Source organism: Adiantum capillus-veneris, chromosome 22 (genome assembly GCF_014529385.1).
Source record: "Adiantum capillus-veneris isolate H3 chromosome 22, ASM1452938v2, whole genome shotgun sequence".
Taxonomy (NCBI): Eukaryota; Viridiplantae; Streptophyta; class Polypodiopsida; order Polypodiales; family Pteridaceae; genus Adiantum; species Adiantum capillus-veneris.
This window is the reverse complement of record NC_140952.1, coordinates 48,819,104-48,835,844: the sequence shown is the minus strand read 5'-3', so window position 1 is coordinate 48,835,844 and position 16,741 is coordinate 48,819,104. Positions and strand designations below refer to the sequence as shown.

Sequence of the window (16,741 nt, the reverse complement as noted above, 5' to 3'; positions counted from 1 at the left end):
CTATCTCTAGGGGGAGCTTCTTACTTTATGACATTTATAGATGATTACTCGAGGAAAGTATGGGTTTACTTTCTCAAGCACAAGGATGAAGCGTTTAGTGTTTTCAAAACGTTTGTGACACTTGTGGAGAATCAGAGTGGCAAGAAGCTTAAATACTTACGCACTGACAATGGTGGAGAGTATGTTTCAAAGGCCTTTCAGGACTTTTGTGAGTCAAAAGGTATAAAACGTGAACTTACTGCTCCTTACAATCCTCCTCAAAATGGTGTTGCTGAGAGGATGAATAGGACCATACAAGAGAAGGTCAGAAGTATGTTGTCTAATGCACAGCTGCCAAATGGGTTTTGGGCTGAAGCTGTATCAACAGGCTACAGCTGTTCATCTTGTAAATAGATCTCCTAGCAAGGTTTTGCAGAAGGATTCAGTGCCAGAGATGGTATGGTCAGGCAAAATGCCCTCATACAAGCATCTCAGAGTCTTTGGCTGTGAGGCATATACTCACGTTCCAAAGGAATTTAGGAACAAACTTGAGCCAAAGAGTAGAAAGTGCATCTTTCTAGGCTATGGTAATTCTGGTGATATGGGGTACAGACTTTGGGATCCCGAATCCAGAAAGGTTGTCCGCAACAATGATGTTCACTTTAATGAATCCAAATATCATTCTAAACCAGAGAGGGTTGAGGAGATTAGAAGAGTTGTCTTCCAAGAAGATGGACCTGCACGTGCAAGACAAAATGTCAGGGCTCAAGAGGAGCAAGGACAGGATAGAGTGGAACCACAGGTTGTGGCTGAGCCTGAGCCACCTATTGTGCGTAGATCTAGACGTGTCACGCGACCTCTTGATAGGTTTGTTCCATCTGTGAACTATGTCATGTTGACTGATTGCAATGAGCCTTCATGTTACAAGGAAGCAGTGCAAATGAAGGACTCCGGGAATTGGCAATTGGCCATGCAGTCATAGATGACAGCTCTGCATAAAAACAAGACATGGAAGCTAGTTAAATTACCACAGGGCAAAAAGGCTCTACCTTGTAAATGGGTTTACAGGTATAAAATCACCGCTCATGATAGTCAGCCAAAGTACAAAGCAAGGCTTGTTGCCAAGGGCTTTAAGCAAGAACAAGGCATTGACTTTGATGAAGTCTTCTCTCCGGTGGTCAAGATGACTACATTGAGATGCTTTCTTGCATTGGTTGCCATATTCGATTTGGTGTTGCACCAAATGGATGTCAAGACAGCGTTCTTGCATGGTGATTTAGATGTGGAAATTTACATGCAGCAGCCAGAAGGGTTTGTTGAGAAAGGCAAGGAAGATTGGGTATGCCAGTTATTAAAGAGTCTTTATGGCTTAAAACAATCACCGAGGGCATGGTACCATAAATTCCACAAGTTTATGCTTTCTCAAGGCTACAAACGTAGTGAGTTCGATCACTGTCTATATACAAAGAAGGCTAAGGATGGTAGTTGGTTGATCCTTATTTTGTATGTGGATGACATGTTGATTGCTGGCAAGCACTTGGAAGAAATTTCAGCTTTGAAATCAAAGATGGCAAAATCGTTTGACATGAAAGACATGGGTGAGGCAAGTCATATACTTGGTATGCGCATTGAGAGAGACAGATCAAAGAAGTTGATTTGGTTATCTCAAACAGAGTATATTGACAAGGTTTTGCAACGTTTCAATATGGAGAAGGGAAAGGCATTGAGTGTTCCATTGCCACCATATGTGAAACTTAGCAAACAAGATTGTCCTGTGTCTGAGGAAGAACAGGCTGAAATGGATAAGATTCCATATGCGTCTGCAGTGGGTAGTTTGATGTATGCAATGATTGCTACTCGCCCAGACATTGCATTTGCAGTGGGAGTAGTAAGTCGATACATGTCAAACCCAGGCAAGAAACATTGGGAGGCAGTGAAAGGAATATTGAGATACCTGAAAGCTACAAAGAGTATGTGTATATGCTATGGGAGTCAGAGCTAAGTGTAAAGGGTTTTACAGACTCAGATTATGCAGGTGACTTAGACAACCGAAGGTGTACGTCAGGGTATGTCTTTACATTGGCTGGTGGAGCAGTATCATGGCGTTCTAGATTACAAGATTGTGTTACTCAGTCTACTACAGAGGCTGAATATGTTGCAGCATCAGAGGCATGCAAAGAATTAATTTGGCTTAATCGACTAGTAACAGATTTGGGAATCAAAGAAGAGATGCCTGTGTTATATTGTGATAGTCAAAGTGCTATACAATTGGCTCGCAATCCAGTTTATCACTCAAAGACAAAGCATATGGATGTGAAGTATCATTTCATCAGGGAAATGCTCGAGGATAAGCAACTTCAGCTTGTCAAAGTTCACACCACAGAAAATCCTGCTGATCTACTTACAAAAGGACTTCCCTCAGAGAGCTTTGCGCATTTTCGCAAGCAGTTAGGTGTAGGGTAGTACATCACTTCTCTACATCTCTTGTATATTAGCTTGTATAGTAGCTTCTCTCACACTTAAAGTACCACATTGGACTTTAAGTGGGAGGTTGTTGAGGTATAAAGCCCAATGTGGTCGCCCAGGTAAGTGGGCGGGCCGCCAGGTATGTACACATATTCTTTTGTTAAAACCTAATAAGAACTCACTATGCTCTACACATTACAGCAGAGCGAGTTCACCATATCGTCGTGCTCTTCTTCTCGCACTCTCTCTCGCGTCGCACTTCCGCTCGTACTCCTTCAACTACCGACCACCTGTGTGGCTTTTTCCTCCTCCCATCTCTTGATTTTGCCTCTTTTTGTACATTTGATGTTTTTTCATTGAGAGAGTCTCCCCATCATGCTTGTTTTAGCCCCCTCTCGCAGAGGTGGTTGTAGCCCTATGGACAGTTTCATTAACTAATAGAAGGATCTTTTTCTCAGAAAAAAAAAATAGTTTTGCACTACATTCTACTCTATCTCTATTGTATAATTAACTTTGTAATTGGCATGTTAACACCATGAATGCTAGTCTTAACGATCCACCCCAAAGCTACAACATGATGTGTATATGTAACCATCTACAAGAGCGTGGGCAAGTTACTACATACGTAGAAGGTATACGATGATTCGTCAATTTGGTTACACCGGCTCCGGGTTAAACCCAAAACCTTGGGCGAAATACATCCACGCTTCTTGAGAAATTGATGTTCTTCCAGTAATCACTGACCACACTAGCCAAGCTCAAAGCCAAACATAAAATGGGTGCGCGCACAGATACAAACAATCTTGTTCTCAGACAGTACACCAAACATGCAGTAAAACGGTAGACAATGGCTCTTCATAGACGGAAAAAGAGATTGTTTCGTATGCAGCAGAATGCAAAGTCATAATATCATACAATAAATGTGTCATGCGCGGTCAGTTTCTGAAGGTGGTACTTCTAACTTAAGTACATAAGGGAAGGTCTCTCAAGATAGTCGAAGAGCATGTTGTGTGAATGCCAAGAAGACACCACATGCCATATACACAACACAAGGCTGATTCTGTACCTAATACCCCAGCAGTACAGTTTTTCTTATTGGTTTACTTGTCAATTATGCCCTTTTGTGAGCTATTGGTTTTTACCTTGTTCTTTCCATGTACCACACTAACTACATAGTATTGCTTTTGTTTTTTGTTTGTTTGCTTCATTGCTATTGCCTTGCCTCTTCTTCTCTCTATCTTATTTTTATGATATTGTGAAATGATGACTTATCCTCGTCAGATTCATCTGATTCGGAGAGGTGTAGCAACGCGCATCTGCCATTCACATGGCCATTCAGGCAAACAGAATAGCCTATGTTTTCAATGTGAGCAACCAACCTTGTGATTGCACTCTTGGGAATCATCTGCGCACGCTTCATGTTCCATACCCCTGCTGTCAAAGCTTCTGAATACTCCTCGGAACAAACCAACGTCCTTAGGACTATTAGCATGTTCACATGGATCAGACACATACAGAATATTTCTTCGACGCTCTGGTATCAGAGAAAAACGACCTGATGTGCTCAAAAATCTGGTCTTACACACAAAATGACCAGCAACTGCCTGCATTTGGTAGTTGGAGGAAAAAGCCGATTGATAGCAGCCAGCACAATAAAGGAAAAGCTTATTAAGCGCCCGCCATCCACCATCAATCTGCCTGTTATTGGCGCCAACAAGAAGGTCAGACACCATCCTCGGCGCGCATGAAACAGATGGAAATAGAGTTACAGTTGACGTGTATAGCAACTAATGATAGCACACAATCATCGGACAGATCTGTGTAATAACCTTCCAAGTGAACCCTCTTCAAACCTGCAGACGCTTTACCATTGCTGCAGCCAATGCGATTATATATTACAGGGGCCTTTGTGTAGGTCTTCTTATTACCGCCATTGCAGTGATAAATAGCATTAGGGGCGTTGCCCACTAAAAAATCGTGCATTCTTTCTGCAATATTATGCTCCGCTCCTCTTTGCGCCAAACACGGCATAGGCATTCCATTCTCCACCATTTTGATACAACACAAAGCTTGAATTCTTCTGGCTAACGATTCTGGATAAACTTCTACCCTTTTAATGCAAAAGTTTTGCACTATTGTGATAAGGTCAGATCTTGAGAAAAAAACTGCCTGCAGTTTTATCAATGAAGCACCAACTTTTGGTGTACAATGTCATGTACACAAGGCTAGCTAGAGTGCCAAAGTGCTCAAACCTCCCATTGGCAGCAATGCCAAATGCAATAACCAAAGATGTTAAATTCTGGTGCCAATCCTCAAAAGGTATAAAATAAGGGTCAATTCTAACAGAAGAAATTCTGTTAGAGCCAAAACACCTCAACTATCTTAACCTTTGCTCTGGCATGCCTGCTACAATTCACAGAAACTCCGACGATGGCATAGATTAACACATATCGGTTTACACTAAAATATGGATACCTGCAACAACAAGTAAATATCCTTAGTGCTGGAAAGAACTCCACAGAAACACGAAGTCTACATGCACAGATTTACTCATACTTGTGAAATGACACTTTATACTATGGCAGATGGAGGCTAAATAAACCAATCGATGACACATGTAGGATCCGTACAAAAGCATAGATTCAATAGCTATAGCTCACTGCATAGACGGCACAATCATGATTAATTACAACAAAGTATCTTGAGCCCACCAGTAATCCATCAGTAGATTTGTACCTAAAAATAGTTAAACCTACAAAACATACTTCGCAAATGTTCGCAACATAAAAAAACCACAATTATACTCCTAAGGAACAGCATTTTGCATCATAAATTACGTTTCAAAAAACCCAAAAAAGATAATTTGTTATAGCAACATGAATCCACAAACGATTCTGCATCATGGAGTGCACCTCAGAAACCCTAAACAAAACAGTTTCATCAATTCATGAGGAAAACCCCAAAAGAAAAAACAGCAGGAACGCTAAACAAAAAACTCTTGAATTGACGATCGCAGGCATTTACGAGAAAACAAAAGCAGAAAACCTAAGCGAAGATAGCAGTGCAAGAGCGAAAATGTGGCGAGAGAAGAAGCGAGTACCTGCAGGGAAAGAGGCAGGTGTAGCCAGCCAATTGACACCTCCTTTTGGGAGGTGGGATCAATGGCTCGATTGATTGTGACCGTTGGATTGCCTAGCGAGTGCAAAAGATTTCCACTTTTTGGATTCCAGGGCTTGAACCCGCTACCCTCTCCTCTTTGGAGTTGATTTTATCGCTAAGCTATCGCACATCCATTTAAGGGTATGTGTGGTAAGTTTAGAGATCACGGCATCGGGGCCAAGTTCACATCTAGTTCACATTGAGTTCACACAAAATTTTGTGTGGTGTGAATACCCTCCCAAGTTCACACCAAGCTCACACTTAGTTCACATCGAGTTCACACCAAATTCGGTGTGGTGCACATACCTCCCGAGTTCACTCTTAGTTCACACCTAGTTCAAACGGCGATCGAACGGCCCGGATTGCATCCGCCTCACGACGCCTAATGTAGGTCATTTATCCCACCTCCCTAGGGAGGTGTCAATTAGTGACGAGGGTAGCCTCCTACGCTAACATTTAATCATGGCCGTCCACATGTACGCCCTCCCCCGTTTCACAAAGGTTTGCATTGTGAAACAAGGTGTGGGGCCTTAGCAGCATATTTTTTTCACAGTATTAGAAGGGACTAAACTTTTGCCCAAATGGGCTTGACTTAGGGGCTTAGTATGTCTGTATGATTTCGAAAAAAGAACAATTAAGTGGAATGCAAACTAGATGCTCCTAAAAAATCTAAAGGAGAGTCGAATGGTGGTCGCAGATGGCGGTGAGGGAAAAAGAAGGAGGATGACATGTGGCTCTCTCTCTCTCTCACATGTAACCTTTTGGTCTCATAGGTCGTTTTGGCCTTTTGAAGAGGTTAATATTACATTATTACATTTTCTCTCTCTCTCGGGGGAGGAAGAGAGAGAATATTCGTGGGGTATCTTTTAATAAATGGATTTTCTAAGTAGGAGTATGTCTGGTCGAAAAGTCATGAAAGTACATACACCAAATGGCCATCTAATCTCAAGTAATGTCATTCATATCATCTCATCTCTTTTTTTTAATACTAAGGGTAGGTTAATAGACTTAAGTCCTTTCTCATCGATCTTTCCTTGGGGTTTAGGATATGATAAATGTAAAAATAGCTTATAGGTCTCACAATGGCTCATAGGTTGCCATGTCCAAGTGTCAGAAAATATAATATCTAACTTTACCAAATGATTTTCTCATATTAAATTGATCACTTAATATGGGAAGATAAGAGGGGAAAAAGAGTTAGAATATATATATGTGCTTCTAAACCTATTTCAACAGGGGACCAAAAGGAAAAATGGTTGCATCTCAATAGGGGTCCAATAGGAGACGTTCTACCAAAGAGCAATGTGCAATAAGTGCTTCTAAATTTACCTCAACAAGGGATTAAGAGGAGAGATGGTTACATCTCAAAAGGGGTCCAAACGGAGGTAGTATATCAAAGAGCAACATGCATCTAATGGAGCCTAAAAGACCTTAGGGTTAGCTTCATTAAAGACCTCCAAAAGTTAGTGTTAAAAAATCATTTGACCTTACGCAAGCTAGGGCTAACCTCGAGGTGGGAATCCTACCCAAGCATGAGGTGCTAAGATGCTTAAAGCGGTTGTGGGAACCTTGTCCAAAGCTTGAGGTGATTTTTATGCTTAAATGACTAAGGTTTTTGAAATGATAAATTCAAAGATAAATTCTCAAAAGGCATGAACGTCCATGCTTGATTGACTAAGGCGTGAAGTATTCAATTCAAAACAAATAACTTAAGCAGCATAAAAGACACATGCTTGCTTGATTGACTAAGTCCTTGAGGTATTCAATTCAACCAAATGATTAAATAAGCATAAAAGACACATGTTCAAATGATCCTCCATATGTGGCACTCATGATGTGCTTGAATGTTATTGGATAGGTTTTAAAGGAGTCCAATGAGAATTTAGATACATAAAAATAAATAATTAAGTTCTTTCTCTCAAAGAGGAAAAAGAGGACACATGTACAAATGAAATAATAAAGTAATACAAGAGAGAGAGAGACAGAGAGAAAGGTGTGGACCAAGCATGAGAGGGGGGTATACTCTCCCACACACACACACACACGTTCTGTCATTGTGTGGAGTGCAAAGTGCAAGAGCTCTATCTCCTTCTCCAAGTTTGTTGAGAAGTGGAGAGCTTACACCAACACTCTTGGCTATGGAATGCAAATCCAACCAAGAGCCATGCTTCAATGCTTAAACTTGCAATCTTCTTCATCTTCATTGCTATGCTAAGCATAAAAGAGTGATGATAAGTGAAAAACTATTTCTTTCTCGTATGGAATGTTTCTTCTTTCTCTTCCCTACCCTCATTCCCCGCTAGCTCTCTCCACCTTCGAAGGTGTTTGAGGCCTTGGGACTGAGGCTTGGGATATTTAATGCTTTTTGCAAAGTTTATGTTATGCTCGTGATGCATAAATCTTTCCATCTTCATAGCATCACCAAGGTCACAAGGAACACAAAGATTGTATTGTAACAAATCTCTCTTGATGGGAGAATCTATAATACAAACGCCTTTTGGAGGGGGGACCGGCTCCAAGTAAATACGGTTCTCAACTATTGTCATGTTCTCTAATACTCTCTCTCTTGCAAAAGTATTGTTCATGCCAAGTTAATTAAGTACTATGTTTATGTTGCTACCATCAATTAAGTTCACCCTCCATGTTCTCAAAGTAATGTCACAAAAATGCTCACTCTAATTCGCTTAATTCCGTTACTCTCAAAGTTTATAGGCCATTCCCATTACACCAAGGATGGCTCATATCATGGTTCCCATATCAAAAATGGTTCATATCATCGGTGTCAAAAAGAGGTTTATAATCCTAAGTGACGTGAGTTTTCTTGGTTCGCTATCTTCTCACATAAGATTTCGTGTAAGCTTCCACCAAGAGCTATGTAACAATATCATTCTCAATGCTCACTAAAAAGTCAAAGAATCCTTCTGGTCCTTAAAGGAGGCATGCATAAAATGCCACCAAATTTGATATATAATAAGATTCATGTTGCCCTCCTCAAATCCTAACAAAAGTTGTTATTGGTTAATTCTATCGATCTTCAGATCTCTACCTTCTTTTCAATTTGGATGACCTATTTTGCATGCCCAAACGGCATGAAACAAGGTTAGAGGGCACGGGACTGAGCCTACATTCTTCATCCAACCGTATCCCTTTTATAGATCTCTAACCTACTTTTAGGGAACCCCTGAACTGCTCAACCTGTGGCCGTGTCCCCCTTGTCCTACCCTTGTCATGACATTATTCTCCCCTTGGAAAAGAATTTTCGTCTTTGAAAACGTTGAAAAAAAAAGTAGGAAACTGCTTCTTAAGCACACTCATGTTTTCCCAAGAGGCACCCTCCTGAGTCTTTCCCCTTGACGAGGACTTGCTGACAAACATGATTACGTACTGGTAACTTATGGTGATTTAGAATCTTTTTTGGCTCATGAGGTTGAGAGGGTGTCTCAATTATGTCAACTAAAATGTCTGAATAAATGACATTATTTGCTTGCTCTAACCGTTTCTGTAGACGATTGAGATGAAAGACAAGAGGGTGAACTTTGGAATGTGCTAGTAGGTCGAGTTTATAAGCACGTTCACCAATGCTCTTAAGAATCTAAAATAGACCACACTACTTAGGCGAAAGTTTAGGTGTGGGCCAAGGTTTTAAATTATCTAAATGCTTTGGAACCTTGAGAAATATCCATTCTCCCTCTGTGAAGGAGACTTGGAGGCATTTCTCATTTGCAAACTTCTTATAGCAATGGTGAGCTTGTTTAACATTGCTTTTAGCAATCTTTAGCATATCAAAATGTTCCTTTAAGAAATCTTTATGCCAAATGTATGGGTTCATTGGCTAAATCGACGGTCAAAGGAGATTGAGGTTGATAACCATACATTAGCATAAATGGGCTAAACCAAGTGGTAACATGCTTTGCACTATTGTAAGTAAATTCCAAAATCGACAGATGGTCTTCCCAATCTATCTGCTTTTCACTAACATAAGCTCATAGCACATCTTTTAAGACCCAATTAACTCGCTCAATTTGTTTATCCATCTGAGGATGATCATTTGTACTCGAGTTAAAAGTAGTCCCTAGCTTACAGAGTACTACTCTCTAGAAATGGCCATCAAATTTCCAGTCTCTATCACTAAGATATAAGATGGGAGGCCATATAACTTATATACATTTTCCTAAGACATCAGTGACTGAGTAAGACTCAAGAGTCACTGATCAGACTTCAGACTCTAGATGTTTAGATGATGGATTCACACTAAGATGACCAGATGACATATAGGGACTTCAGATGACAAACTTCAGATACATAACAGACTTTAGATAATAGAGGAGGAAATAACATATTCAGATGATAGACAATTGGAATGAACAATTGGATTCAAATAGTAATTCAAAGCATTAAAGTTCAGACAAAAGTATTCTGGAATGATTAATCTGGTCAATATGATGATACAAGGGTTAGCACTGCGTGCTCCTAATATTTATAAGATGCATTGTGTATAGAGTTCCAAAAGATACAAGAGTGAGAATCCCAAAATAGGATTTAGGTGTCTGCAGAATAGGATTGGGTGATTGGCGATAACTCTACTAGGTATCTTGTGAAAGAGAAACCACAACCGTGGCTAGCGCTATGGCAGGACGCAAGTGATATAGGAGAGGAAGAGAGAGACAAATTTTGCAGGGTGCAGCCCGATTCGTCACGCCTCAGTGTCGAGAGATGGCCCACACGGCCCCGCGACCCCGCTGATGGCCTCTGCACTCGATTTGGTGTGGGTCGACTTGCTATGCTGCCCTTGCATAAGTGGCCGTTCCCCCACAATTCTACTCCCCACAATTCTGCTCAACCTTGCTCCGCCATAAAGGCCTTCTCATAAGGGGTCCTACCCATGCAGGGTCGTGCCCCTACCCTTGGCATCTTGATGACAACCGAGAGCGATTATAGGGACCCCCTGTACTGCATGTCATCCTAGCCCTTGGCCTGCTGCCCGGTCTTACCTTTGGCTTGACAAAAGTAGTTTATTCCTAGTTCACCCTCGTTTAGAAGTGACATGGGTTATAAGTGAAGGGATTAAGGGCTAGGGGCGCCCATGAGGGACAAGAAGGATCCAAGACGTTGAATCGCCGCACATGTTTTCCAAGAGGGATAAGGCGTTGAGCTGGGTGGGGGTTCAAATCAGTGAACGCTCAACCCAAATTTTTTGCTCCCCAATCCATGCTGCCACGTGGCTGCGTTCAGCACCGTTGATATAGTCGACCCTTGGTTTTACCGGCCCGATCCGAAGTTGATATCCCTCGATTATCTTGTATCATTTTAGAGACCCCTTGATCGCTGCGTAGCTAGGGTAAAGGCGCCAACTTAAGGCCGCCTAAGTGGCATGGAAGATTGCGAAAAATTTGCTGCACCAAACGAATCATGCAATGGCACAGTAGAAGGCCCGTGCTCATCGCTACGACCAACAAAAAGCTCAATGTGAACGGCTCATCATTGACGTCGCACAACAACAAAACATTTTCTATGTGTAACGAAAATGGCCGTGCAAAGCAAGCCGCTGCAGGGTGAGAAGCGAGCCAATGGCCAGCAAGGCTCGATCTGGCGATCCTACGAAGGAGGTTTGACCTCAATCAGGCTTACCACAACAACTCTGGCTGCTTGATGGCTCATGAGTGGTTTGTTTTGGTCTTGCTCATTGGGGTAATCGTGCCCCTCTTTCGGGGGCAGCTTTTTAATGGCCCCTTTACCCTAGAGAGCCGATCCGAAGTTGATATCACCCTATTCTCAACCTCCTCAATCACCTTGTATCATTTTAGAGACTTGGGTATCGATCATCTTCTTGATCGATGGCGAGAGCGGCCTATTTCCTCTCTTCAACAGCAAGGCCTTGATCCGACGTTGATATCACCTCCGACCACAGCCAGTATTCTCAACCTCCTCAATCACCTTGTATCATTCTAGAGACTTGGATATCGATCATCGCTTCGTAACAAGCGATGGCGAGATTGGCCTACTTCCTCTCTTCAACAGCAAGGCCTTGTAATTCCCGTCCTCTCAGTACCAGCTCTTCTGGAAGAAGCAGAATGGTTTCTGCTGTTGAAATGAAACCCTTTCTTTGCAGGATCTTTTGCACTTACGCTTCTTCTGCAAGTCCTTTCAGAAGTTCTGCATTGCCCCCAGAAGCTGCTACGCACAGATTATTTCACTCACCATGCGGCTTGTTGGAGAGACAAACTTCAAATTATTCTTGCCCAGAAACCTCTCTTGTGAGGATGATGATTATGGTCATGTTCATACTGTTTCATGGATGCAGATTTGCGAATCACAGCACCATCAGAGATTAATACATTGAGAGCAAGATCCTTCAGATGCCTTCTTCATCCATTGCGGCTGTTAGCCGTATTGGGAAAAGGGGTTGTTTTGGGCCAATACTCAGCAGAGGGATGTATGTGCGTCTTGCAGTATTTGCAAAATAGAGTGATGCCAACCCGTACATGACCAGGAAAAATCATGAGGCTGAGGATTCCCAATAAGTCGGCATCTGGTTATGACTCTCCATGTAATTTTCTCATAATAGGTTACGTCAAGAACAAGATGTTCCAGGAGGCGATCTTCTCATACGCGACGGTGAGAAAAGATGAGTCTCATTTCCTTAGTGAACTTACTATTATGGCGCTATTCATAGCTTGCACTCTCACTAAGGACTTGGAAATTGGTCTCCAGATCCATGCTGACACCATAAAAAGAGGTTTGCTGGAAACAAACATTTTCATTGGATGTGCGTTACCCAAAATTGGCTTGCTTGCAGAGGTTATTGTAAACCTTTCAGATCGTAATTCAGTGTCCTGGAACACACTTATTGCAGGTTATGTTGAACATGGGCATGCTCAAAAAGAACTTCATTGCTTTGAACAAATGCAGATGTTGGGTGTAACTCCAAATGCAGTAACGTTTGTTTGTACAATTAAAGCATGTTGTTGTATGGGAGCCATAGACAAGGGCAAAGAGATACATGCTGAAGTTGCCAGACATGGGTTTGGACAAAATCTCTTTGTTGGGAACACCTTGATTGACATGTATGCTAAATGTGGCATACTTGTAAATGCAAAAGAGGTGTTTGACAATCTTCCAAATAGAGACACAGTCTCCTGGAATGCACCGATTGCAGGTTCTGCTGAACATGGGCTTCATGAGGTAGCCTTGAGCTCTCTCAAGCAAATGAAAACAAAGGGTATTCTGTTAAATATTTTAACTTATGCTTGTGCTTTGAAAGCATGTGATGCCTCAGGATCCATGCATAAGTGTGAAGAAATTCATTGTGATGTTGCAAAAAGAGGCTAAGAGAATGACCTTCATGTTGGTAGCATCTTGGTCATATGTATGCCTAGTGTAATTTCCTTTCAAAAGTGCAGGAAGTAATTGCTTCCAACTCAGGACACGATTTCCTGGAATGCTCTTATAGGAGGATATGCAGAACATGAATGTGGCGAAGAAGCTTTGGATCACTTTGAACAAATGGAGCTGGAAAATGTCCTGCCTTACACCGTTACGTTTGCAGCGAATTGAAAGCTTCTGCAATAATAAGAGCCATACACGGGGGCCAAGAATTTCATGCTAAAATTGCCAGGAAAGCGTGGAGCAAGAGTGTTATATTGGCAGTTCCTTGTTTGATATGTATGCCAAGTGTGGCGTTTTGTCAAAAGCCCAGGAGCTCGTTGACAAAATTTCTGTTCGCAGCACGGCTGTATGGAGTGCACTTATTGGTGGATATGTTGAGTATGGCTTTGGTGAAAAGGCACTAGATTGTTTCGAGCAGATGCAAACGCAGGGCATTTCTTCAAATGCAATCACATATGTTTGCATCTTGAAAGCTTCTGGCAGCACTGGTGACAGTGACAAGGTCCATGCAGACCTTGCAAGACAAGGTCTGGAAAGAGATATTCGTGGATATGTACGGCAAATGCTGCCTTCTAGCCAAAGGGCAAGAAGTTCTTGACAAGCTTCAAAAGACAGTGGAATCATCGTGCTACAAAAGACAAGGGAGAAGGCAAGCTTTCTATTAGAGCTGTGATCCTCACACACTAGAGTTCACTTATGTGGAAAATCAACCTCTTCTCTCAATTTGGGCGCTCCCTCTTCATGCAAGTTTGGAAATTTGACATGGTGCCGTCATGTGTCCACTTTGCCTCTTTAAAGTTGATTTCCTAGTAACCATGGGGCCTAAATGACTTCGAACTGAGCCTAGACACTCTTTTACAGCTCGGATTTCAGTGCCGACTGGCCCGACCATCTCGTGGTGACTTGCCCTTCATAGTTGCGGATGAATCGTCGGCCGTTTCACACTGGCACACAATGTGCGGCATTTGTGACTTCAAAAAGAGGGTCCCAAAAATCAAATAAAAATCAAGGGAAAGAAACCACTAAGGTTAGTGGTTGCCATAGCCGCGTGACATACCTCCCTCTTGAAATCGCAAACGTCCTCCATTGCATGTCAGATATACACGTTGTTGATAATTTAGTGTGATTAGCACCCTTTTATCATCACATGTATCTGCAAGAAAGATCATATAACATAGATACAAATGACTTAATGAAACCTTTATACTTTTGTCATTTCTATCTCTACGTTAGAAGTGAACATTATACCTTTAGCATTTGCATAGCAGTGTCCACTTTTGTTGCACTTAATCCGTATGTATATTTGATGTGCTAGCTCCATTATTACCCCTCTTTCGAACACGTTGAGTTGGGGCATACATAGGTTGTAACCCAAAGGCCTCAAGGTAACGTTGCAGTACATTTGATGACTCTAGCAATTCACACTCTTCCATCCAATTTGCATCCATAGGTGGATAGTTCCTGAACTTCACCAAATACCGTCGTGCAACTTTTTCCTTAACTTTTCTTTCCATATGTGCCAAAACTACTCAGGTACCAAGATCTCATCAGGTTCCTCAAGTTTGATCGATCCTTATCTGACACATCTGCCACGAAGGGTCTTAGAAGACTCAAGTGAAACACATAATGAATATTAGGTTGCAGCAAGCTATGGGCAATCCTGTTTTGCAAACGGAAGTTACTCAACAACTTCTTGCTTATGGGATTTCCCTTCTTCTACAAGAGGAGAGAGAGCTTAGGAGGTCTCTTGATGAGACTCCCAAAAGAAGACTCTCTCCCATAAGAGAGGAGAAATCCAAAGAACAAGAAAGTCTTCCAGGTGTCGGACATATCAGCCTATAAGCAACATCATTGATCTTGTCAAGTATTTGAAAAGGCCCATAGTAATGCATGCTGAGTTTGAGAAATAACATTTCCTTGCCCTTCATCTTCTTTAACCATGCCTTTTCAAACCGTAAGAGTACCCAATGACCCGATGAAAACAACAATTCACGTCAATGACGATGAGCAGGCCTTTTTTGCTTTGCCTAAGTCTCTTCCAAGGCAAGTTTGATTTTCTTGTACATTTCATCTATATTCTCAACATTTCGATCTGCTTTGAAAATTTTGTTCTTTGTGTGCAAAATGGGAGGAACCTTTTTTGCCACCCTCAACAATCTCAAAGGTGCCTTGTCTGTAGACGAATGCACCGTATTGTTGTACGCATCCTCAAGCATGGGTAGATAATGTTCCCACTTGCCCTTATAATCAAACACACAACATTTCAACAGATCTAAGATAGTAGAATTAGCCTCTTGTGACTGTCCATCAGTTCTGTGGATGAAATGAGGAGGAAAACTTGAGCGTGGTGCCCATGTTTTCAAATGAGCCTCTCCAAAAAAGGCTCGTCATACAAGGATCATGATCATTGACAATAGATTGTGGCATACCATGGTACTTGAACACATTGTACATAAACAATTGTGCCATTTGATCAAATTTTATCTTCTTCCTGACAAGAATAAAATGGGTATGTTTGCTGAACTTGCAACTAATGATCCATATACCATCATTCCATGTTGGCGTTCTTGGAAGGTTAAAGATAAAATCCACAGCAATACTTTCCCATGGCTTATCTGTTGGAATAGGCAGTGGTTGTAACAACCTTGTTGCCTTTTGTATGTCAAACTTGACCTTTTGGCAAATCAGGCATGCTCGCACAAAGGCATCCACATAGTAGGCCAATAAAAGAATGTCAGGACCGCTTTCATTGTTGCATCTATATCACGATGCCCTGCATACGGTGAGACATGGCTTTCTACCATAACTTTATGTCACAATTGCCTAGTGACACATAGTCTGTCATGCATCATCATAAAACCATCCTTGAGGAGGTTTTGCTCATGACATTGCCCATCTGGCAACTGTTCAAAGATCTTTACAAAATCTTCATCAATAGCATACCGTTCCTGCATATCATCAAGCTCATGATGATGAGGAATTGACACAATCGAAATTTGTGGCTTTCTTGATAATGCATCAGCCACAACATGCAGAATTTGAAAGTGGAACATAGAGAGAATGTTTGCCCATCGCATATGCTTTTCAGATAACATTGATTGTGTTAAGAAGTATCGCAAGGTCTAATGATATGTATGTACAACAAAATCGGCACCTAACAGGTAGTGTTTCCAACTCAAAAGCGCAAGAATCACAGCAAATAACTCTTTTTCATAGATTTGCATAGTCTTTTTGGCCCTTGCAAGATTTTCCTCTCGTAAGCTACTACCCAATCATCTTGCATTAACATTGCCTCTATACTATTGCCACACGCATCACATTGGACCACAAATGACTTTCTAAGATCTGGTAAAACAATTATTGGATCCGAAGTCATTTTTTCCTTTAAGAGATTAAAAGTTGAAATCTCTTTTTGTGTCCACTTGAAAGTGATCTCTTTCTTTTGCAAAGCATGTAGGGGTGAAGAAATCTTGACAAAGTTCCTCATAAACCTTATGTAGTAAGAACATAGGCCCAAGAAGCTACAAACATCATGCACACTCTTCAAATATGGCCATGTCCCGATTGCTTCAACCTTGACAGGATCCATTCGGACACCATCCTTTATCACTATGTGGCCAAGAAAGTGGATCTCTTCAAGAAGAATTCACTTTCCTTAGGATTGACAAGCAACCTATGACTGTGTAGCTCTTCAAAAACAATGGTCAAGTGACGCCTATGGCACTATGCTCCTCTTCATTACTCGAATAGA

General features: G+C 41.6%; 2 pseudogenes across 1 annotated transcript; one reads left to right on the top strand and one right to left on the bottom strand.

Moving 5' to 3' along the window:
- Positions 1 to 3,305: 3,305 nt before the first annotated feature.
- On the bottom strand, positions 3,306 to 5,536 carry LOC147429308 (EID1-like F-box protein 2; annotated as a pseudogene). Its single transcript, XR_015185793.1, has 2 exons — positions 5,002 to 5,536; positions 3,306 to 4,920 (listed from the first exon to the last, which is right to left on the bottom strand). The product of XR_015185793.1 is annotated as an EID1-like F-box protein 2 (transcript).
- Positions 5,537 to 11,194: 5,658 nt separating this feature from the next.
- LOC147429307 (pentatricopeptide repeat-containing protein At3g09040, mitochondrial-like) lies at positions 11,195 to 14,205 on the top strand (annotated as a pseudogene).
- Positions 14,206 to 16,741: the final 2,536 nt, after the last annotated feature.